This window comes from Paroedura picta, chromosome 6 (assembly GCF_049243985.1).
Source record: "Paroedura picta isolate Pp20150507F chromosome 6, Ppicta_v3.0, whole genome shotgun sequence".
Taxonomy (NCBI): Eukaryota; Metazoa; Chordata; class Lepidosauria; order Squamata; family Gekkonidae; genus Paroedura; species Paroedura picta.
In genome coordinates this window covers 31,081,059-31,104,112 of record NC_135374.1, presented here as the reverse complement: position 1 = coordinate 31,104,112, position 23,054 = coordinate 31,081,059, and the positions used below count along the sequence as shown (strand labels likewise).

The 23,054-nt window shown below is 40.4% G+C and overlaps 1 protein-coding gene across 21 annotated transcripts in view; it reads right to left on the bottom strand.

The window, feature by feature from the left end:
• ZBTB20 (zinc finger and BTB domain containing 20) overlaps positions 1 to 23,054 on the bottom strand; it is a 643,318-nt gene that overhangs the window by 570,508 nt on the left and 49,756 nt on the right. For 14 of the 21 annotated variants that reach the window (XM_077341935.1, XM_077341936.1, XM_077341952.1 and 11 more), the window contains one exon: positions 7,918 to 7,992. The exons of the other annotated variants lie outside the window; for them this stretch is intronic. The gene's annotated coding sequence lies outside the window, so the exon portion shown is untranslated. The remainder of the gene's footprint in view (positions 1 to 7,917; positions 7,993 to 23,054) is intronic. 21 annotated transcript variants of the gene reach the window in all.

The window sequence follows — 23,054 nt, the reverse complement described above, 5'->3', positions numbered from 1 at the left end:
TGGGCGGTATAGAAATATAAATAAATAAACAAACAAACAAATAAATAAAGTTAGTTTATCCTTGAACAGCTTTATATTCCCTTGAACAGCTTTCACTACCAGGCGTCTCAAAGTGGCATATAATTGCCTTCCCTTCGTCTCCTCACAACAGATACCCTGTGAGGTAGATGGGGCTCAGAGAGCCCAGACAAGACTGCTCTGTGAGAATATCACTATCAGATCTGTGACTAACCCAAGGCTATCCAGCTGGCTGCATGTGAGGAATTGGGAAATTAAACCTGGCTCTCCAGATTAGATTAAAAGTCATCACTCGCAACCAATACACCTACTGACTAGATTTAAAACTGTGCATCTCTTCTTACAACATTCATTGTAGTGAATCCAGGCTGTTTACTGAAAATAAGAATGCCTGATTCTGTAGAACAGGATTATTCAAACTCATAAAATGAAATGTGTGAGACAAAGGGATAAAAGAATCTTTATTCTACAGAGTTTAGCCTACAGTTGCCCATGCATGCCATGGGGGTGTGCCAGCAAGTATGGGAAAGATTCTCCTCAAAAGACAGGCTAATGCGCACAGCCTATGATCCTTAGTAAGTAACAGAAGCATTCTTCTGAAACAGAAAGTGAACAACTACGTCTCTATAATGCAAATGTAGAAAAGCATACTTAGAAAGGCATCCGAGCACAGGCTTAGATAGTACACAGAACACAAATGAACTATGGTGGATATATTCCTATGCAACCTCAGTGCAAACATGCTAATTCCAGCCCACAATCAATCTTTACCAACAAACAATTCCTTGTTGGTTTCTGCCCAAATGAACCTATCTCTGCACAAATAAAAACAACCTGTGGTCATGCAACATGTCTTTGTTTTTGGTCATCACTAATTTCCCCTCCCATAAATGATGTGACTGTCGTAATGGTTAGCATCACCAATGAAACTGACTACATTACCTCCTTACACAAAATACATAAAGAACGCTTAAATTAGGTTTTGCTCTGAGTCCCAGCAGAACAAAATATTAGGACTATTGTGGCATCGGATACAGGAAGTGTTACATTCAGTTGGCAATTCAGAGAGCCAGCCCAGTGTAGTGGTTAGGAGTGCAGACTTCTAATCTGGCGAGCCGGGTTTGAGTCCACACTCCCCCACATGCAACCAGCTGGGTGACTTTGGTCTCGCCATGGCACTGATAAAGCTGTTCTGACCATGCAGTAATATCAGGGCTCTCTCAGCTTCACCTACCTCACAGGGTGTCTGTTGTGTGGAGAGGAAAGGGAAGGCGAGTATAAAACACTTTAAGCCTCCTTCAGGTAGAGAAAAGTGGCATATAAGAACTCTTCTTCTTCTTCTTCTTCTTCTTCTTCTTCTTCTTCTTCTTCTTCTTCTTCTTCTTCTTCTTCTTCTTCTTCTTCTTCTTCTTCTTCTTCTTCTTCTTCTTCTTCTTCTTCTTCTTCTTCCCTGAGTTTATTATTATCATTAATTTATTAGATGTGCAAATAGAAAAAAAACATTACAAACAGGGCAATATATATATATATATATATATATATATATATATATATATACATACACACACATACATACATACATACATACATACATACATACATACATACATACATATACATACACACACACACACACACACACACACACACACCTGTCTAATCTAGAAGTATGTAATGAGATACAGATATTACAAATAGCATCATTTTTTCAATGAATTTGTCATTTTATAACTCTTCAGATATGATTTGCCTTATTAACATCAATTGCATTTTCCCCACCATTGTACGCATGGCTATACAACCAGAGAATATTTGCCATACTGCTGAACTGCACATTTTTAATCTCCCCATTCATATTTGAAGTCCATCTGTCCACTCATTTATACTGAACTTCTTAGAGGAGTCAGGATACGTTACATCTTCAAATAAAATACACTTAATAACAAAAATGACAAAAGTAGTTTTAAAGTTAACAGAATTCCCAACTGTTAAAGAAAATGCAGCAACATAGTAAAAGTGTAACAAGTATCATAAATGAGTACAGTTCTGTCTTGATACCCTGTATTTGCATTTCAAATCCCCAACAAATAAGTACATGAAATTTCTTGAGTGCCTGTTTTCTTCTTTAAATCTACACAATACTTGCCCAAAGAACTTCAAAATCTTGAACACCTTGGACAGTATGGAATAGCCTTTGTACTTAGGCCGATGGGTTCTTTCTTATATTCCTTTTCTTTAACTTTTAAACATTCTGTAAGATTGCAATGAAAGAGAAAAAGGAGAAACTTGTAATGAAACTGCATCTAGAACTATCCCCTATGAGAACAAACTACGGCTGCAATCCACGTTGAAACTCGCTGAGCCTTCAGGATAGAGTTGTAGTTTCCAACTCTGCATGAATGTTGGTTTCTTAAATTCCACCAAATTCACATTAAAATGTGCATGGGATTGTAGCATATATATAAACAATAAACAGAAGTAATGGAAAATGTTATAATTAGTGTAGCATTTATGTGTTCAAGTTCATGTTGTACAAGAAATGTTTTGGCGTGCTTTCAAGGAAAACTCCAAGATCACATTTTTATGACTTAATTCCTTTGTTCCTATATCAGATCAGAATATCATAAGAGAAATAGGTATGACATGTAAGTAGTATGAGTTTTACTGTGGCTCCTAATTATTCTCTGTTTGCTCTGATGCTCACTCCTATGAAGGGCAGGTATGCAAAAAAAATGAGAGCTTGGGCTCTCATTTTTGTTAAGAATTTTATCTAATGTCTTTTAAAGTCAAATGTAGACAACCTTACCTACAGAACTATAATTGACAAGCAATTGTATCTGAGAGCTACAGTTTATGTATAAGTTGAAAACAACAAATAGCCCTAGATGATATTGGCATTAACAGTGATACTTCATTCCAAACCCAGTCTCCACTCACAGCTTTATAAAGATAAACAGGGAAAAGAGCGTGAAAGGAGTGATCATTGAAGAGAACAGCACATACTCTAGACATCAGGAACATTCCTCTAGCACCATCTTTTGAACATGATTAATCAAGAGGGTTCAGCTCAAAACGGTCACATTCTCCTGCCAGACTTTGTATCTGAATTAGATGATTCATAACTTCAAAAGGCACTGAAAGTTCAAAGAAGATCAATAGGGTAGCACTGACCTTACCTATTTCCCAAAAACACTGCTCACCATCCTCATTTAATGCAGTCTGTGTCTCAAACCCAGGAGAGAAGCCTGATAAATAACTGTCTATGAATGACTTGTCATCTAGAGCAGTGGTCCCCAACCTTTTTATCACTGGGGACCACTCAACGCCGGGGACCACTCACCGGGGACCATTCAACGCCTTTTACAGAGGCCCCCCAATTAGTCGGACCACATGTGGTCCACTGCCCACAGGTTGGGGAGCGCTAATCTAGAGAATGACTGCTATTGTATTGTGAGTCACAAAGAACACACTGGAAAAGGTTAAAATGTTAAAAGTTAAGAGTTGTCACACTGTGAATCTGTTATAGTATTTTGTTATAATTTGTTATGTTCAATTTTGGAGCCACTGTGCTATCACTGTCACTAGATTTCTACGTATATTCATTATGTTTTATGAAAACTGCCCTGAGACTTATGGAACGGCGGTTTGGAAATTAAATAAATAAACAAACAAACAAACAAACAAATAGAACATGCTTTAGTTTAGGCTTTATTTCTATCTTACTTGTGCATATTGTTGCATTAGCATATCTTTGCCTGAAATTGGGACAGAAGAAAGGCAGACATGGTGGACAGATAATACACAAATCTGATTGGCTGGGGAAAGGACTCCTAGAGTTTGGCTGAATATTAGTTAGACTTCAGTCTACTGACCATACAGCATCTGAGTCGAGAAGGAAAAAAAATACTCTTACCTTCTAACACACAATTACAGCAAATAGCCTCAGTTCTCTTAGAAATATTCCAGTTAGTAAGAAAACAACTGGCGTCTATTTGGCTATCTAATTAAAGGAGAAAAAATTCCACATGCAAAACACTTGACTGAGGAAGAAGAATCCATCTTTGCCCAGTAGTTTCACCAGCTGATTACAGCTCTTCTGATGGACAGATTATATCTACATCTATAAAAATGAGTATTGTTTCTGGGAGCAGCTTATGAAGGAGTGTTAAAGGCAACAAGGAAAAAATACAATGAGCCCAGCCCTATGCGAGCACTGCTTTGCAAATGAACAGATCTGTATGGTTCTTTATGATCAAGGGTTTACCCATTTATTTGGCTAATCATTCAAATGGCTAAACAGACCTCTAATTTGAAAATAAAAACCGATTGATGCAATCACAAACAAGTTCTAAAATTGCAGTTTATTAAAAAGAAAAAAAGGAAATCTTGTTCTAATCCAAAACACACTCGCAGTTACCTTTTTCTAATCAGAGCATTCATTTCTCCTCATTATGATCTCACAAGCACATTAAAATCTTATTAACATTAATTACTTCTGAGCATCTATGCATGAGCAGCGACAGGCTTGCTTGCATGCGTGCGCGCGTGTGTGCCTGGATCATATCTACATTTATATACCTTGCTGCACTTTGCTTATAAAACATGGGAAAATATTGCTGCTAACACCAATTAGCTGATTTCACACACACACAGATAAGTAACCTGCTGTCTCACTGCACAGTTTAATAAAGACCAGCAGACAGATGGACAGACAAACAGATGCAAAAAAGCATCACAACGCTTACTGCTGCAAAAGCTTTTTTTTAAAAAATCTGACACTTCCAAGACAACAAGTTTAACACACGAAAAACTGAAGAGGTATACTTTAAAAAGTGTTTTGAAAATGCAACTCAGCCAATATACTGTTTTCTCAAAATAAGTGCCATGATAAATTAATAAAGACAAAGAAACCTGGCACAAACACAAGCAGCAGACGTGCACACAGTGAGACAGAAACAACATAGTAGGGTAAAGGATAAAAATTTTCCCAGTTGGTAATATAGAAAAGAGCCCCCCCCATTCAAATGTAGTTAAATTTTGACATTCCAGTCAACTTTCTGAATAATCAAGACAAGCAAAAGAGAAATACTATTGAGATTTGTGATACAGAAGCTCAAGAACATAAGTAAAATGAGCCATTATCCTCAGGATTTTGCTTCATCATTCTCTTTAATTTAACATGGAGTCCCTAAGAACTGAATTTTGAATAGAACTGAATATTCTGAACCATAGTTTTAGTTTATGTCTTCTTGTTCTTTAAATGCTATCAAATGCACATGAGCGTGCACAGTTATTAAATTATATATAGAGTTTAAAGGAAAAACAACGCCTTTAAACTCTAGAATCAATGCACACAATGTGCCACCATGATTAAAAAGACCAAAAACTGTACAACTAAAACTACAGCAACTTGAGCATTAAAAAGCAGAAAAGAACAAACAATAAATCAGCACTGCTTCAAGTAATCAAGTAATTTGGAATTCTAAAACCAGGGGAAAACTTTGTAACCAATTTAAAAAGCCCATTCTGGATAGTTATTTCTACTGAACTACAATTCCTCTGCTAATGTCTAAATTTCACGTTCTTGAAGATACTATGGTTGTTCATTAGTGCTAATTTAAACGCTTTTTCTGGAAGCCATTCTCAAAATCTGTGTGTCATTTTCTTCTGTCAAATGTGAAGTGGCCTTGCTTCCTAGCTACTCTGCCTTCATCCTCTCACAGCATAAGAAACAGTGCATCTGCATGAAAGCTAGAATGTTTTCTTTCAGTAAAAATATAGATCTCTATTCAGACTAGTCAAGAACATTTACTGTTGCTAAAACCTGAATTTCCACAGCCATTGTTGAAAATTCTAGACATTTTTTTTACAAAAACCTTCCATATTCTTTGAGTTCTACATATAATCTCAGGAATGGATTGAATCTGTATCGGAGCAGTATCATGCCATGAGAACACTACATTGGCTGTGATGGTTCATGGATTTTAATAAATACACCATGCCTGTAACTAGTACTCATATTCATCAAACAACTGTTCTCCCTTCAAAAGAACCGAAACCCCCAACATAACCATGAGGTGTGCAACCACCAGAAGGAAGCGCAAGTGATTTAGGTTTTTATTAACATTACAAAGCAACAAAAGTAATTTTTCACCTATCCAGTGTCAATGTTTCTGAAGAAAGTCTGCTGACCCTACTAACTAGATTATAATTTAGGAATACTTCTGGCCATTCTGCACCCAGAAAATGTAGTAAAAGGATTATCTCTTGAAGACACTTTTTTTTTTACATTTTACACAACGATGTCAGCATCCAGTAGTCCAGCAGCAAACCGGCAGCTACATCCTCCATTTTAAAGTTGTAGTTGGGGAATCGCATAAAGAGGATTCTCCCAGCTATATTGCACAAGCAAGAGGAGAGCAACCAGCAACCACTAGCTAAATGGCTGTGCATAACCAAAGTGGCCAGAAGTAGTGTGATCTCCGTCTCTAGCACCTGCCCTTTGTGCCCACCTCCCTTTCCCTTCTCCCTGGAAGGCGGCTTTTTTTTTTGTAGCAAGCTGCCTGGAGCAAAAAATATGTGTCAGTACACAGAGGCAAAAAAAAAAACAACAATTCCCACCTGCCAGTTGGCACACAATCATGACTCTCAACCCCCCCCCCACCCAAAATAGGGGGAAAAATTACTTCTATTCATCTTCAAGTGACAAACTTCCAAACTGGGCTGGCATTAAACTATGCATCTATGATTATATGCATAGGCAGAGCAATGGAGAAGTTTAACTTAAAAAAAAAAGATTGCTTTCCCTATAAAGCTAGGAGAAAGCTGATTGGTTCGCTGCCATGATTGACAGGCAGGGGGAGAATCGCTGGTATTGCGAGTCCCTCTCCACAACCATTTAAATCAGCTGTGCAGAGTACCTGGAAGGGTCAGAAAGCGGGAGAAGAAAGCGAGAGCGCGAGGAGGTGAGAAATGACGGAGGGTGCTTTTTTATAGCATTAAGCAATTGAAAGTTGCTTAACACTGTGTTTTTAGAGGTGCAGATTGGCATGTTACATGAGACTGCAGAGTCATGAATATACAACAAAGACCTCTATATTTGGAATGCTACACTACCTTTCCTAAACTGAAAGGCAAAATTCAAATGAAGAGATAGAGTGGTGTACAGATATCAGTAACTTGAATTGAGAGTTTAAGAAGCTGGGGCATGAACAAACAGCAAGGACAACACAATTTCCTGTTGAAAAGGCAAAACCAAAAAAATCTGTCTCCAAGTATTTATAACAGACCTGGTCAGTCCAGAGGCCAACCAACTGCAGAGACACATGCCACTTTCATATATAGTGAAGAAAAAGCCTGAAAGTACACAGAAATCTATAGCCCACTTCCAGACTCTAAGGTTCCCAGTTTAGGTTCTGGAGTCTCTGACACATCCTAAATGAAGATAATCAGAGTATACCCTTTATGTCGTCATTATTAGCCTTTTGAGTACTATGCTCTTGAAAGCCAATCTAGATTTTTCAATGTGTTTCAGTACGGACCCATTAAGCACATCATGCACAAAATTGTGGAGGTGGCAGAAACTCCTGATAGAAGTAAATATCAATCAAGTTTTGGTCCAACAGGTTGTCATTATGTATTTATATTACATTAGATAGAATAGTTTCCTACGATGCTGGAAATAAGTATTCAAACATCCCCCCCCCCCCCGTTTAGATAGCCAGCATGTGGATTGGATATGGACTGTAAAATCAGGTAGGAAAAGGTTATGCCTTCTTAGGTTACGTTTTTGGCATGTTGTCCTATCCAAAATACCCATGCAGAGATGTGCTACTCCTGGAGAAAACATACAGATCTTCTATTGGATCTACTTGTGAAATAGAAAGGCAAGCTTCTTACCTGTTTTGGCCCTTAGCTCAGCAACGAGTTTTCAGTTTGGTCTGAACAAATCTAATCTCAGCACAAGTTCACAATCTGTAAAAGAAAAATGTACTGGATATCCATCTGTATTCCAAATGACCATGTGAATGCCTCCTAAAAGCAAACTCCATAAATATGTTGAAGTGGGGCACCCAAGTATTCTTACAATGGGAAGCTCCATAAAAAGTAGCAGGAACTGAGACTATTTGAATGTGTTTGGAGGAAGAGTCCTGATGAAGAATCAATAACATAGACTCATGAAAGTCTATGAGATAGCAGTGAAAGTCATGAAGAGAGAATATTTTGTGCCTTCCATTGCATCTGCTAGCTCTTGCCCAGCTCAGTTATTTAAAATAATGTGGCTGTTTTCAGCACTGGAAGAGGGGCAGAAAACCTGTACTCAATTGGACATTAATTGTGAAGGATTTGTGAGCTTCTTTGCAAATAAAACCTTGGGGTTCTACCTTCCTCCTACTATTAATAAAGCAAATGAACTAGAGGCCCCTTGGACATCTCCGGGGATTTTTTAAAAATAGTTTCAGGGGGCTCTCCCAAACTTATGTAAATAGGTTGCTAGCATCAATAAGGCCAACCTTGCCCCTTAGATTCCTGTCCCGCTTGGCTCATGATAGCAGGCAATAAGAGGATCAGGGAACCTCTCTGTGAAATAATAAATCCGTCGCTGTTTTCTGGGATGATCCAAGGAAGCTTAAAAGAGCAGTGGTTTGACCTTTAGTGGAGAAACCATAGCTTGATCCATGGGAACACCTCCCCCCCAATTATGACCTGATTTCGCATTTCTGGGGAAGGTGGCTGAGCAGGCAGACGCAGATCAGCTGCAAGATTTCCTAGAGGAAGCATTGGTTTTGGACCTATTCCAATCTTGCTTCTTACCTGGCCATGGAAATGGCTTTGGTTGCTCTGAGAGATGATCTCCAGAAGCAGGTGGACTGTGGCAGGTAAACACTGTTTGTGTTGTTATATCTCACAGCAGAGTTTGACACTGTAGATCACAAGCTTTTAGCTCACCACCTCACTGACACAGATTGTAATGGCTAGTCTCCTTTCTTCAAAGTCAAGGTCAGAGGGTAATGCATCAGGGAAGAACAGTTGTGTTGCTACCCACTAACATATGGGATTTTCTCCCCAATGTTATTCAGCATCTTTATGCACCTTCTTGCACAGCTGGTCTGGGGATATGGATTTGGGTGCCATCAATATGCAGATGACACCCAGATTTGTTAATAAGTGGCCAGCCAGATTCACCACCAGAGTAACTGACCTGGTGTCTGGAGTCCGTTACAAAATGATTCCAACACAGCCACCTAAAGCTAAACACTATGAAGACAGAGATCATGTGATAAGGTAAGAAAGGGTCAGAGGAGGAAGCATGTTTTCCCTGTGTGAATAGAGAACAGTTAAAACTTCATGCTCCCTCAGGAATTCAGATGATTCCCTTACAATGGAGGTACAGATCACAAAGGTAGCTCAACAGGTATTCTACCATAAGCACCCAACCTGGTCTAGGAAGATATAGGCAGTGTGATACATCTGACACCTCTAGATTAAATTACTGTAACCCACTGTACACAGGCCTACCCTTGGCCTCAACCCAGAAGTTACAGTTGGGACAAAATGTAGCTGCTGGGGTTCTTACAAAGACCCTCTGGAGAGTTCATATTCAACCTGCCCTCTAACAGCTGCATTGATTGACAGAGTTCTGGATCAAGTTCAAGGAACTAGTACTAACCTTTAAGGCCATATGAGATCTGGGCCCTGTGTATCTGAGGGGCCACCTCCCCCAATATGTTCCCTGAAGAATGTCATGATCAGCAAACACCAACTTGCTGACAATCTGCGGCCCCAAAGAGATCCAAGTTGGCCTTGACTAGAGGCCCCGGCTCCTGCCTGGAGAATGAGCTGCCAATAGAGATGTCAAAGGGTCTGAAAAAGTTGGTAGGATTCCGCAGGGTCTGTAAAACAGCGCTCTTCTACCAGGCCTATAGTTGAGGCCAGGGAAGTTCAGAATTACATTGGGTCTCCCTCCTTTCCCCTGACCATCTTGTCTCCATTACAGAACCCCCCCCCCTGCCGCCTACTACCACCAAAAGAGCTGAAAACTACCAGTAGGAGAATGGTGAACTGGATGAAATGGCAGAAGGATTAAGCATTTTAGAATTTAGAAATTTTAACATATCACTGTATTTTATTATATTTTACTGAGAATCGATTTTATATTGTTGTAAGCCACTCCAAGGCCACACGGGGAGGGAACAGTCAAGAAATCAAGTAATTTTAACCATAAGCTTATATATAAAAGAAAAAGGGCCATGTAAGTGGCCCTGTTCAGGTGGTGTCCGGACCAGCAGGCCAATCCAGATGTGCCCAGCAAAGCTGGGCGCAACCGGATTGGGCCAGCCCCTGGAGCTCCCGCCTCAAGGAGCCGGCCGCGCCACCCACACATTATCGCAGGCCTCGGAAAGGAGGTCACGCACCCGGGCAAGTCGCAGCCTCACTGCGAGAAAGAGGGCTTCCCCGCGGCTCGCAAAGGCGTCGGGTGTGCTCTGCGGCCTCGCGGAAACGGTGCTGTCACCAGGGGAGTGGGGATCACTTCCCCATGGCCCGCAGAGCATACCCAACGCCTCGCGGAGGCGCCGGGTGTGCTCTGTGGGCCTCGTGGAAGCCGCGCCATCACCAGTGGGCAGGGATCGCTGGCGGAAGGGGTGTGCTCTGCAGGCCTCGTGGAAGCCGCGCTGTCACCGGGGGGGAGCGGGGATTGCTTCCCCGCATCCCGCAGAGCACACTCAGCACCTTGCGAAGGCGCGGGGTGTACTCTGCGGGCCGTGGGGAAACCGCAGCCTTGATGGGGGGAGGGGGCCTGAGGTGGCTTCCCTGCAGCCAGTGGAGCACACCCAGCACCCGCGGAGGCGCCACGTGTGCTCTACGGGCCTCACAGAAGGCAGGCTGTCGCCAGTGACAGGGATCTCATGGAGGCCTCACGGAGGCACTGGCTCTGCGGGCCCCGGGGAAGTGATCCCTGCTCCCCCCTTCCGGTGACAGCGCGGCCTCCTAAAATTATCTTAGGAAGATAATTTTGCTTTTATCTTCCCAGCTGCTGCACAGCTGCATTAAAATAACTCAGACTGGTGAATAGATATTTTAGAAACCTAATTCAAGACAATGAACCCATTTGCCTTATAATATAATGTTATGTCATGTCTCAAATAATCTAAGAAAGGTTAATCATTTTTATTTAAAGCATTTATGTGCTGCTTTGCCACCCAAATAAGGTCTTCAACATGGAAAACATCAAAAAAAACAACATTAAAACAGCATTTAAATCTATCTATCTATCTATCATCTATCTATCATCTATCTATCATCTATCTATCTAGTTATATAGTTATATATATTCAATATATACAATACACACAGCCAGGGAGGAAGCCTCTTTCTTGGGCTGCACATCTACCTAGAATGGTGGTTCTCCACCTGGGGGTTGGGACTTCTTTGGGGGTCGAATGACCCTTTCACGGGAGTCATGGCAGGGCAAGCAGCTTGGCTGGGGGGCACCATCCACACAACAGCCTTGCAGGGTAGATCAAGATAGAGCGTTCAGTTGTCTGGAGCAGTGGAAAAGAGCGAGATCAGCATGGTGGGACAAGAGGCAGAACTGAACTGAGAAACCCCGGGAAAAAAACAATTTATATACAATCATGAACAATGGACCTTCATGCCATTGGTCAGTTTCAGTGAAATTTCTGTGAAAGAACACTTGCATAATTTTATGGTTGGGAGTCACCAGAACTTGAAGAACTGTATTAAAGGGTCGCGGCATTAGGAAGGTTGAGAACCACTGACCTAGAAGGTAGATGTAGCAAAAACAGAGCCTATGAAGATGGTCTGAGAGGATAAGTTTATATGAGAGAACCGTGGCTCCCAGCCATATAAGACTTTAATGTCTCTAATAGATCGGAAATATTGTGAATTCCTGCCTTACTCTTTTTAAATTGAAATTTTCTGAACATGGTGCTCAATAAAACAAACATGAGCAACACTAATAATGACCCACTGAATACCTGAAGCATTAGAACACCTGGCTCTTTCAGGTGTGGCATCTGCTGTGACTTTGGGTGGGCTGGGAGTTAAATGGAATTAAAGAGAACAATTATTTTGGAAGAAAATATCTGCTCTAGGAAAAATGTAGAACAGTGGGAAAAGACAAGTTGCAAAAGTGAGATTAAGAGTAGTAAAATGTAGTAATGGAAGGATGGTTTAGATAAAGGATCAGGCTTTATCTGGCTGACCATGCCTAGTTAAGAGTCAGCTTGGTGTAGTGGTTAAAAACAGTGACCTCAAATCTAGAGAACCAGGTTTGATTCCCTACTCCTCCATGTGTAGCCAGCTAGGTGACCTTGGGATAGTCACAGTTCTCTCAGAGTTCTCTTAGCCTCACCTACCTCACAGGGTGTCTGTTGTGGGGGCAAAAGGGAAGGCAATTGTAAGCAACTTTGAGACTCCTACAGGTAGTGAAATGCTGGGTAAAAAAAACAGCTCTTCTTCATGCAACTCTAATCTTACCACTATCCTTGAAAAAGAAATAGTCTATGAATCTTTAACATCATATGCCCATTTTTGCCCTATGATTAGTGTACTGAGAAAAAAGTAAAATCACAGTGAGAAATACCATTTAGAGTTGTGAACAATTCTCATCCCATTTAGAGCAGTACTGTATAACTGATACAACTCTCTAGCCATGACACTATCCTCTGTTATTACTTGCACATGTTCATTCTCTATTGGTAATATATCTGAAAATCTCATGGTATGGCGCCTAGAAAATTCTTAAGTTATCATTTTCTTCAACATTTCTGCAACGCCCTTTGAGATGAACGACAGTAAGGTCCCATACTTTAAGCACATGGAAAAGGCATGGTGCTGTTTTTCTTTCTTTAAAAGAACAGCCACAATGCCCAATAACACTTTTCATCCTTTTATTATCAAAAACATGGGGAAAGAATAACCAAATTTGACCAGGTCTTTGTAGAATATTCTTCTTGGCCTCTGGGTATCAAGACCTACTTCACAGTTCAGTAGGCCATCATGACTGTAGAAAAACCAAATGAACAACTTCAAAGGATAGTTGAACAAGTTATGCTAAATACACTTTTTATATACTACAAAAAAAAAAAGCCTGGTGAAAAATCTCATAAAACAAAAAGTACTGAACATTCTAGTACATAAAGACTGAAATCCTAAGCATACTTATTTCGATGTAAAATTTAATTAACTATGAGACTTACTTTCCTTGGCTTTCCAACTGGGCTTTAAGTTTTAAAAATATACACATGCATGAAAGGAAAAATCTACAGCAAATCCCATGGCTTATTTTCTAGACTGCAACATCTATTTCCATGAATTTGCTATCTACTGATGGAGGTTTAGCAATTCAGGATGGAATTTGAGCCCAAAGACACCTTAAGACTAACAAAGTTTGATTCAATGTGTGAGCTTTTGTGTGCATGCACAGTTGTATTATCCAGGTGTATGTGGCAGCAAAGCTGGCATCTTGGTTTATTGCAAACTCTGGTACCAGTGTCCATCCTCAAATCAGATGTTGTACTGTTGTAGGTGAGGAGTTGTTTGAGATTGGGGGGTTGTCTGTGTGCAAGAAAAGGTTTTGAGCTGAGAGCTATATGTAGTTACATCAGCGCATAATCAGTGACTGACAACCTCTACTAGAAAGTGACAGTTCTCCTTCCTAAGTACTGGGGGGGGGGGGCAAACTTTTTTACACTCGGTCACTGGACCTACCAACATCACCTGCACCACCAAAGGCTTATTCACATGCTCATTATCTAACATTGTATACGCCATTAAATGCCAACAATGCCCCTCTGTTCTCTATACAGGGCAAACAGGTCAAACCCTCCACCCAAAGAATAAATGGACACAAGTCTGACATCAAAAATCACAGGACTGAGAAACCTGTAGGAGAACACTTCAACCTTTCAGGACATTCAATGAGGGACCTGAAAGTAGCTGTTTTATTGCAAAGATACTTCAAGAACAGACTAGAAAGGGAGATTGCAGAGATGCAAGTTATTACAACACTCAAAACAATGGAATCCCCAGAACTCAACAAGCATATTGGCTAATCTCATTACATATGATAACCTCATTCAATTCTTACATCTATATTCCTTACAATCCCCTCCTTTTCATTTGGGACAATGGGACTGTAATGTAATCTAAGTATGTATGTATTGTAATTTATAATTTAACTCTATGGTCTTCGGACAGGAGAACAAATACAGAAGGGTTTGTCAGTTGTGGGGAAGCTTCCATGCTTGGGTGGAGACAGATGAGACTAGCAACTCTTTTAATTACTTCTTTCCAAAATTGGGAAAATGTCACCCATTAATCACGTTACAAACCTTAATATTTTTATTCCCCCTATGTGTTTATGAACAACAATTGAACCCAAAGGACTGGTTTTGTTTTTCTAGTAAGGAACTATCCAATCTTCATACTGCATATTTGTTGTGAAGCTGTTACTAATTTACTACTAATTTATTCTCTCCTTCTATCTGTACTCTTATTATTCTGGTTCCATTATCTGAAAAAGTATGCATGCACATGAAAGCTCACACCTTCAATAAAGCTTGGTTGGTCTTAAAGGTGGCTTTGGATTCAGATTTTGTTCTGCTATTCCAAACCAACATGGCTACCCACCTGAATCAATCCATGAAGAAGTTATTCAGATAAAATCAGTGGGAGTTTTCACATTGATTTCAATTTGAACAGATGTCAGTGAGCAGGTGAGAGCTCTGTGCAAGGGCTTCTTAACCCTGGATCTTTCCAGCCAGTTTCTTTCACCATCACATTAATTCAACTAAGGATAACTAAAGATAATTAAAGACAAAAATAACCAAAGCCTTCCAACAATGAAAATAACCAGAAACAAATGGGAACAATTGAAAACATTTGCCAGCATATTGGAAGCAAAGCAAAGCTGCAGTGCAACAAGGAGCAGAGCGAATCGGACAAGTCTGAGCAAGGTGAGAACGTGCTGGGAACCCCAAAAAGCAGACCACTTTGGTGAAGCAAGGTACTGCCCTGGGGAGGACTGACTATCAGAACTCAGAGCTGGAGTCAATTTCATTCCTGTGACAAAAACCAACCTGACCCCTGGATGATTGGGTAATTTATCCACTCCATTCTAGCTTCCCAATTACGCAGCCTAGCTTCTATTATCTGGCCCACATTTCCCAGGACTCACTGCTTCCCCATCCGAACTCACAACTCCTACTGTCATGCCCTGTTCCTCAGTTCCGCCTCTTTCCCCCCCCAAAAAAAAACATACAGCTCACAATGCTGCTGCGCACTACCAGAGTGAGACACGAGATGAGCAATGAGAGATTGCAGCCACAGAAGCTATGGAATTACCAGAACCTAGTGTCAAGGTGTGGGGAGAGCTGTTGAGAGAGTACAGCTGCAGGAGCTGAACATTACCAGAGCCCAGCTGATGGCCCAGGGGCCAAATTAGGTTCCCTTTTGCCCATCTCAATCACTCTAAGAGGAAAAAACATGTTTATACATCTTTTACTGCAGCAGAAATATAGATACAGGGGATTTCCCAAATCTGTGTGTAGAATAATAGGATACATGAGACTTTATAATAATCCATTGAAGGTGGGGAAAGATGATGCTTTTTGGATCAAACCAATAACCTCGGGTCTCCACCACTTGCACATCCCACAGGACCAACCCACTGCCATTATGCTAAGTCACCGGAATAAAAAAAGGTTACAAAAGTTATCTTGTTAATTGTTACCACAATTGCATCCGGCCTTGAGAATAGAACATATCAGCCTTGAGAATATTTTAAGATACTGTCAAGAACAAGTTGGATTACAATACAGTTACAAAATAGTTTTCTCTTCTTTACTGAACAAAAGTTGAGGGGAAGAAAAAGCCATTTCATTTCTCAGTGGTGAGACATGAAGGGAGCTGTGGAAGAGATGGAAAGTGAGGGTCCTACAATGGCCAGGAACAGTGAGGAGTGAGATTGTGACCCAGTGGCCCTTTGCAGTGATATTGGTGGAGGAATGAAGCAAGGCAAAACCCACTGCTGACTGTGAGGGGGCTGAGGAGACCTGCAATGGTACACAGAATGTCAGAACCAAGCCAAGGACTCAAGAATCTGGTGGGGCAACCATATAAAAATTATGAACATTGTAAGTTGTTTATCTGTTATCTGAGGTAATTATTCTGTCAACTTGTGGAACAAAAGGGAACTGAGAGAGAGTGCTAATCCATCCAACATCATGTTACTTTGGGTGGGAAGTCACCCTCTGTGAGGGGAGGGGTGAATCTTAGGAGCTTCTAGAATTTTTATATATATCTTACAACCTCCTTCTCATGGCAGATCCTATAGAAACCATGAAGATGAAAGACACTTTCAGCTATTGCTGTCATTGATCATCTGGCAGAACAGATGCACTTTAAATAATTTAACTCACTTCCAACATTGGAAAAGGAAATTTTGTGGTCCTGGAGCTGGAATCAAACCAAATCTGAGACACCGAGCACTGAGATCAGAAGTCGTTCTAGGACAATCAGGCACCCAAATAGTTTACAAAGATGCCGCCTTCAGCCACCTTGTGGGGAGGTCTTGGTGAGGTCTCAGAATGGAGCAGAGTCAGCATGTGCTTTGCCCCAGCTGACAACAGTATCGCCGAGCCCAACTTCCTACCTGACCTGACCTGACCTGAGCTATGAAACCCTGGTTAGGACCCATTACGCACGGGAGGAATAACGCACATTCGGGGTGGAATGGCGGCGACTAAAATCACCGATAATGCACGGAGCCGGCTGCAACCGGCCCTAGCTTCGGTGCATGCCGCCGAAAAAGCCGCGTCAGCGAAACGCGGAAGAAAGCGCAGCTCCCGGGTGACCGGGGCACAACCAGAAGCGGCGCAGGGATCGCCGCATGCATAATCGGTTACTCTGGGTTTTGGCGCTGTCGCGCCTCCTCCCGTGCATAACCGGCGTGCTTCGTGTCTTCCCCCTCCGCGTTTTCCATGTGACCCGAAATCGCCGTTTCGGCGGCCGTGCATAATGGGCCTAGGAAAGCAAGTTGACACTAACATTTGCCCTTTTGCAATAGTACTAGATTTTTCAAAAACACTATTATATTTTGTAGGAAATATAAAAGTTAATAAAAAAACTACTCAAGCAGAGCTGACCTTTTATTGTAATTTCTGTTCAAGGTAAAGTGGTCCTAAGTAATACGGAAGGCGTAATTGTTATACATTTAGAAGAACTAGCCTTGCTTTAAAAAAGTGTCAGCATGGCTTCCACAAATGAAAATCTTGCCCTGCTGTCTAAAATCTCTGGTGACCTAGATTAACCAATGGTCACACTTGGTAAAAGGCATGGTACAAGTTGTGCTTTGTAACCCAGATTAATACTACAGTTAACAAAGACAGTCACAGACCATTGCAAGTCCTGTATCCATCAGAGATATCTTAGGGCCCAGGGCTATACTTCCCCTGAACATTTTCTGTGCTCACAACTGTACATTATTAGAGCGCTCCAAGCACATGGTGAGGTACTGTATGTCTAAACATCATCTAGTCTTTCTTGCAAACATTGCCCTCACCATATTTGTGGCAGTAGCAATAACTGAGCATGTCTATGCATACTTAGTAGTTTTAAGTAAATTCTAGTTCAACAAACAATGTTAATATGTGTAAGGATTAACAGACAAAGAAAACTATCCAGAAAAAAAACAATTATAAAACTATGTAGCAACAGAAATCTTAAAATGGTAGAAAGGGGTCAGATGAAGTTTTAATAGAATCTTTACAGACATCTAGATTTTCTCCACCTACACACATGGTTATGGTTTAGATTTAGATGAAAATAATGTTTGGGGGGGGCACTGAACCAACCAAGAGCAGCTTCACATTAGTAAAATATTTCAGGTCGGAGTGTACTGGCTCATAGGACAAATGGTGCAGAAAAATCAGCTTATTTAGGAAATGTCGGTCTTTTTTGAAACACACACATTTTCTTGGTCCAATTGGAGTCGGTTTTGAAACATTAAAATCTTGGCAGCAATTGGTGGTAAGGGGGAGGATTTTTATGAAATGCTGGAAGTTATGAAACAAGCTGCTTGGACTTAAAACAGTTCATCCATGAGTCAGCACCAACTGGACTTTTGAATCAGGTTTCTATTGGTTCTAGCAATACTTCTTGTCAGTTTAATGTTAGTGCAGGTGCCAGGTTAAAGACTTCCTATGCCAAATCCTCTGTTTGAGACAGAAAGAGCAGGTGGCAAAATATATACCGAACTCTAATTGTGACCTGCAGACACACCAAAGCAAAAGAGACAGGAAAGTTGGTTCATTATCAATGGCTCATTTATTTTGGGAACTCTGCCATGGGGGTGGGCCAATTCCATACACCATTAGCTCAGACGATGGCATCTCTGTGATGTCAGACCTGCAAATGGGAAATGAGAGATTATACTGCTCAAATACAATAATATGTTATCAACAACCTACATTATTTAGGTCAAAGCATCTTTGTGTTAAGCCTATTTTAGGGAGAAATGGCTCCTGGCATGCATGTCAAACAGCAGCACCCTGGACATTTTTGCTTAGAATGTAAGACCAATTCTATACCCAAGGCTCCAAAGTCTGGAGCAATGGCCATACCACTGAGCTCTGTTTGCTCCTACTGTGTCTGGACAGCTATAACTCTTGCCTTATTTTCTCTGCAGGCACACCTACATCTTCATGGGTAGAGACTGTGAGGATTTGGCACATGAGCCTATCCCTGCACGCCAATCAATGTTCAAAAGAAGTAGGAAAGCCAGGATGTCCTTTTATGACTTTCCACAATCAAACACAACTCAACAAGAACACCAAGTTTGTATTGAACATCGGGACTATATTCAATGGGACACATGGGAGTAGAGGGAATGTCAACTGCTTGCTGGATTGCCCTGGGCCATTGGCCAAAAAGGCCAAAAGGGTGGTCATATGGAAGCAGGGCTAATCTCCTCCCGGGCTTGCTGTGGATTGAGCCCTTGGCTGCCCCAGGCTAAGGGAACACAGATTCTCCAGAGTTCCCTTAGCCTGCTGTGAGGACCAAAAGGGACTGTCCTGTGGAAGGCCCATGTGGACAGGGAAGAGCCAGGCCTTCCAGACTCAGCTCCTCCCTGACCTATGATGGCTCAGAGGGGGCAAATAATGCCCCCGTTAGCTTTGCAGCACTTTGCCACATCATGGGGCAGACCAGGGCATTCATTTTTATTTTGCAGGAAGGTGGGATGGCGCAGAATGCAATCCCACCTTCCTGCAAAATAAATCCCCCATGCAGGGCCCCCATGTGGCGGAACCATTCTGCCGCTGCTTAGTTTCCTGGGGAACACATTTTAATGCCGAAGCGAATCCGGCACTGAAATGTGTCCCCTGCTGCGCTGCACTGGCAGTGGCCCAATGTGGCTGCTGCCATGCTGAATCAGCCCTGTAAGGCTAAAGGTCCCAATGAGTTCAACAAAGGCTACAGAGTTAATAGATCAATAAAAATCTATGAGCAAAGCATAGGATAACACAGTATCTGTACTTCCATGCAGAACTTATGCTAGTGGGGCAGCGGACTCCACTAGTGCCTCAGCAAGATGGTTAGTAAAGCCATTAGCATATACAAGAGGGAAATGAACAAGGATATTTGCAAGCCATTTTGTTCAGAACCCATAGCAATATTAGGATAAGATTAGTTACAGTGGTCCAAATTTCCTCTTAATGTATAAAGCCAACCACTACAGAGAGGAATGGAAACATAGGCTTCTACCATCAACAGAGCTGTGCTTTAGCTTGGCCAGAACTCTTAACTCCTCTTGGGTCTAGCTACTCTCCAGATGATGTAAGCAATTTATTATACGTATACATAGCCAGATTTTGTTGTAAGAAGTATTCAAATGTTTTTATTAATAATAAAAAACATTCAGTTGCATTTTAATTCATCAAGTTATTATTTCTGAACATAAACATCTTGGGAGGCCCCAACTCCGGGTGACTCTGGCAGTTCACTCATGCATTTTCCTTCTGGGTTCTTAATTTTTTCCTGCCCTTGTTCAGTCATACCAATTTAACAAGCATGAGTAACCTTTGTTTCATCAGTGATACCCTTGCGCGAGTCTGTCAACAAACTACAAAGTTGCAAAATTATCCAATATTTTGGCTGCCAATGATCCTTTGTTCCTCAGCTATGTATAATACCTCCTTGTTTTATGACCTGTCAGGCCACTTATTGTCACACTCCTCTAGTAATATTCAAAGCTGGCAAGACATTACTAACATCGGTAATATATAAATCCCACATATAACAATTTTGTATGTGAATATTGTCAATAGTTCTACCTCAAATATAGTTCTACAAGCCATTTATGGATAGATGTTACCACCACTTGTGCAGCATGTGTAATTCTAGCAAACGTAAGTCATTCTGCTTTTAAAGAGACAACTTATGTAAGTATGGATAGTTATAAAATCCCATAAGCATTGTTTTTGTGATCAAATGTGGGCATCCACCCACCCCAGACTGCTTAACAAATTGAACATGAACTACATGCATTCTGATAACAGTCTAATTATCTGCAAAGACTCTGAACACTGGGAAGAAAATTCCATGATCTTTTTCCAGGATCCTCAAATTAATATTAGAAGTTTCCCTAAGCTTAAAATAATAATAATAATAATAATAATAATAATAATAATAATAATAATAATAATAATAATAATAATAATAATAATAATAATAATAATAATAATAATAATAAACAACCCAGAGATATACATATCTATGATTCAGGCACTTTTGGCCACACATCCTAAATCTCAATAAGAGTCCTCATTATGATTCCAGCTAATCTCTAAAACATCTAAACATATCTAAACAACTAATATAGTTTTGCAAAGTATGCAAAAGGGAGCTCCTCCACCAGGCATTTGGTTGAGGTCAACCAAATCTAAACAACAACCTGAACCTCCCTCCCTTGAACCCATGTGACAGATATGACCAACCTTGGGCCTATTAGACTGATATGTTAAAATGTTATTTCTCTGTTTATTGTTGTTAATTATTGTTATCTCTTATTCGCTTATTCTGATCAAATGTCTAACAAGATGGAAGTGAAGAAATGTGATCATTCTTCCATCACTTCTGAACATTCTCTCTAGGTGGCAACTATGTTCCAATACTGTTTGTAAAATAAATTTATATATATTGGGACTAGGGGACAATGTAAATCCCACACCATTATGCACTGGACCATGTCATCAGTGCAAGACAGCCTTAGACTGATACAAGATTGACCTTTCTATTTGCCAATTATAAACATCTCCAAATGTTGCCTATTCAATGAAAGTCACTGTTCATATTCATTATCTCCTGTTTTCTCCATTGTGACCTGTCTACAGTCCCTGACAAAGTAAAGTAAAAAGCTGTAATTTGGAAACATCTTCAGTTTTCAATCTTCTTAAAACATTCATAGTTTCCTCTAACTTTGCAAACAGCAACATTTCATAAAAACGTATGCTACTTTTTAATACAAATGAGAAGACATTAACACCAATAAACAATAAGGTTAAGGGATTGTAAATTGCCTGGTATGACATTACCACTGGAAAAGACCTGTTACTCCGAGATCTTTACTTAATCATATCCTATTCATTACCTATTGGTAAAAACCTGTTCTTCAACCAAGTGCAACATCATGCTGAAGTTATCTCCTTCCTGACAACCAGGTTTTATACTTGGCTACTCAACAAACAAGTCCTACTAAGTTGATTAGAACTTACTCTCAAGTCAGATATTGACAAACATTAAAAAGCAGGGGGGGAGGGAATTAGGAATCCGTTCCATTTTTCATCTTTCAGGGTTTTGTACTGTAACAACCATATTGTCTAATTATTACTGCCACAAAACCTAATCCGACACTCTCAACAGTTTCTCCTGATTTTATTAAGCTATGAAAAAATTATTGTAACACATAAAGAAATATAGCATAATCGTGTTAGTTATCAGCATAACAAACAATACAAACATCTAATCCAAGCATAACTTCTACTCAATTTCTCATAACTTCATTATTGCTTTAAAAAGCTGTTTAATTGAACACTGATTATTAGAGCCACTACAGAAAGTAACTGGTTAAGAAATGAATTCATCTGCCACCTTAATGGTGTAACATTCACATTTAAAAAGCAATTGCAAGAACCTTATGCATATGTATTATTTTTATGCCATACAGGAAAACATTGGGATGTGAAACAACAAATAAGTTTGTACTTCTGCTGAGAATCACCGAGAAACACTACAATAAAGTAACTGCTAAAAACACTAGGCACCGCAATGAATTTTCTAATTGCCACGGTGACCCTGCACCTGGGTTTTTTTGAAAACTGTCTCTAAAATGTGTTAAATGAGGAGAACTGAAATAATTTCAAGAAACAAGCTTGTGACTGACTTAAATAGCGACAAAGATATAGGACAAAATGGTGGTGGCTTATAAGAGTGTGCTGAAATTTCAATATTTTAACAAAGTTCTTGGCTTGGCTAACAGATTGGCTCAATATAGTAGTTCTAGGTTCCAGTAGACTCCAAAAAGAGAGCTTTCATCCACTCTCTAGCACACCAATTGCCCACACCTCTTCTATAGTTTTCTCTAACCATGTCTGAACTGGGGCCAAGTATGATTATGGTAACTGGACTGTTGAAGTAATTTCAACCTCGATTTGGGGAGAATTCTAGTTACCTCTAAAGTTAGCCCCAATGCCCAAACAATGATTACAGCAAGCTAGGTGGAGAAGAGGAATGTATAACAGCAGAAGGGATATATTCAAAGGAGGATCCTGAAGCAAGTTCCCAGTTATCCAAGTGGAATGTTACATGCCACTATATTTTTATTAAACTATATGTATATATTGCAGCATTCAAAGGGAGATAAAAAATCATTTAAAAAACCTAGATTAGAAAATGAAAGCCCAGTTATGAATGTGGCATTAAATAGGGGAAAGTGGGAACTGATTTCATTGTTT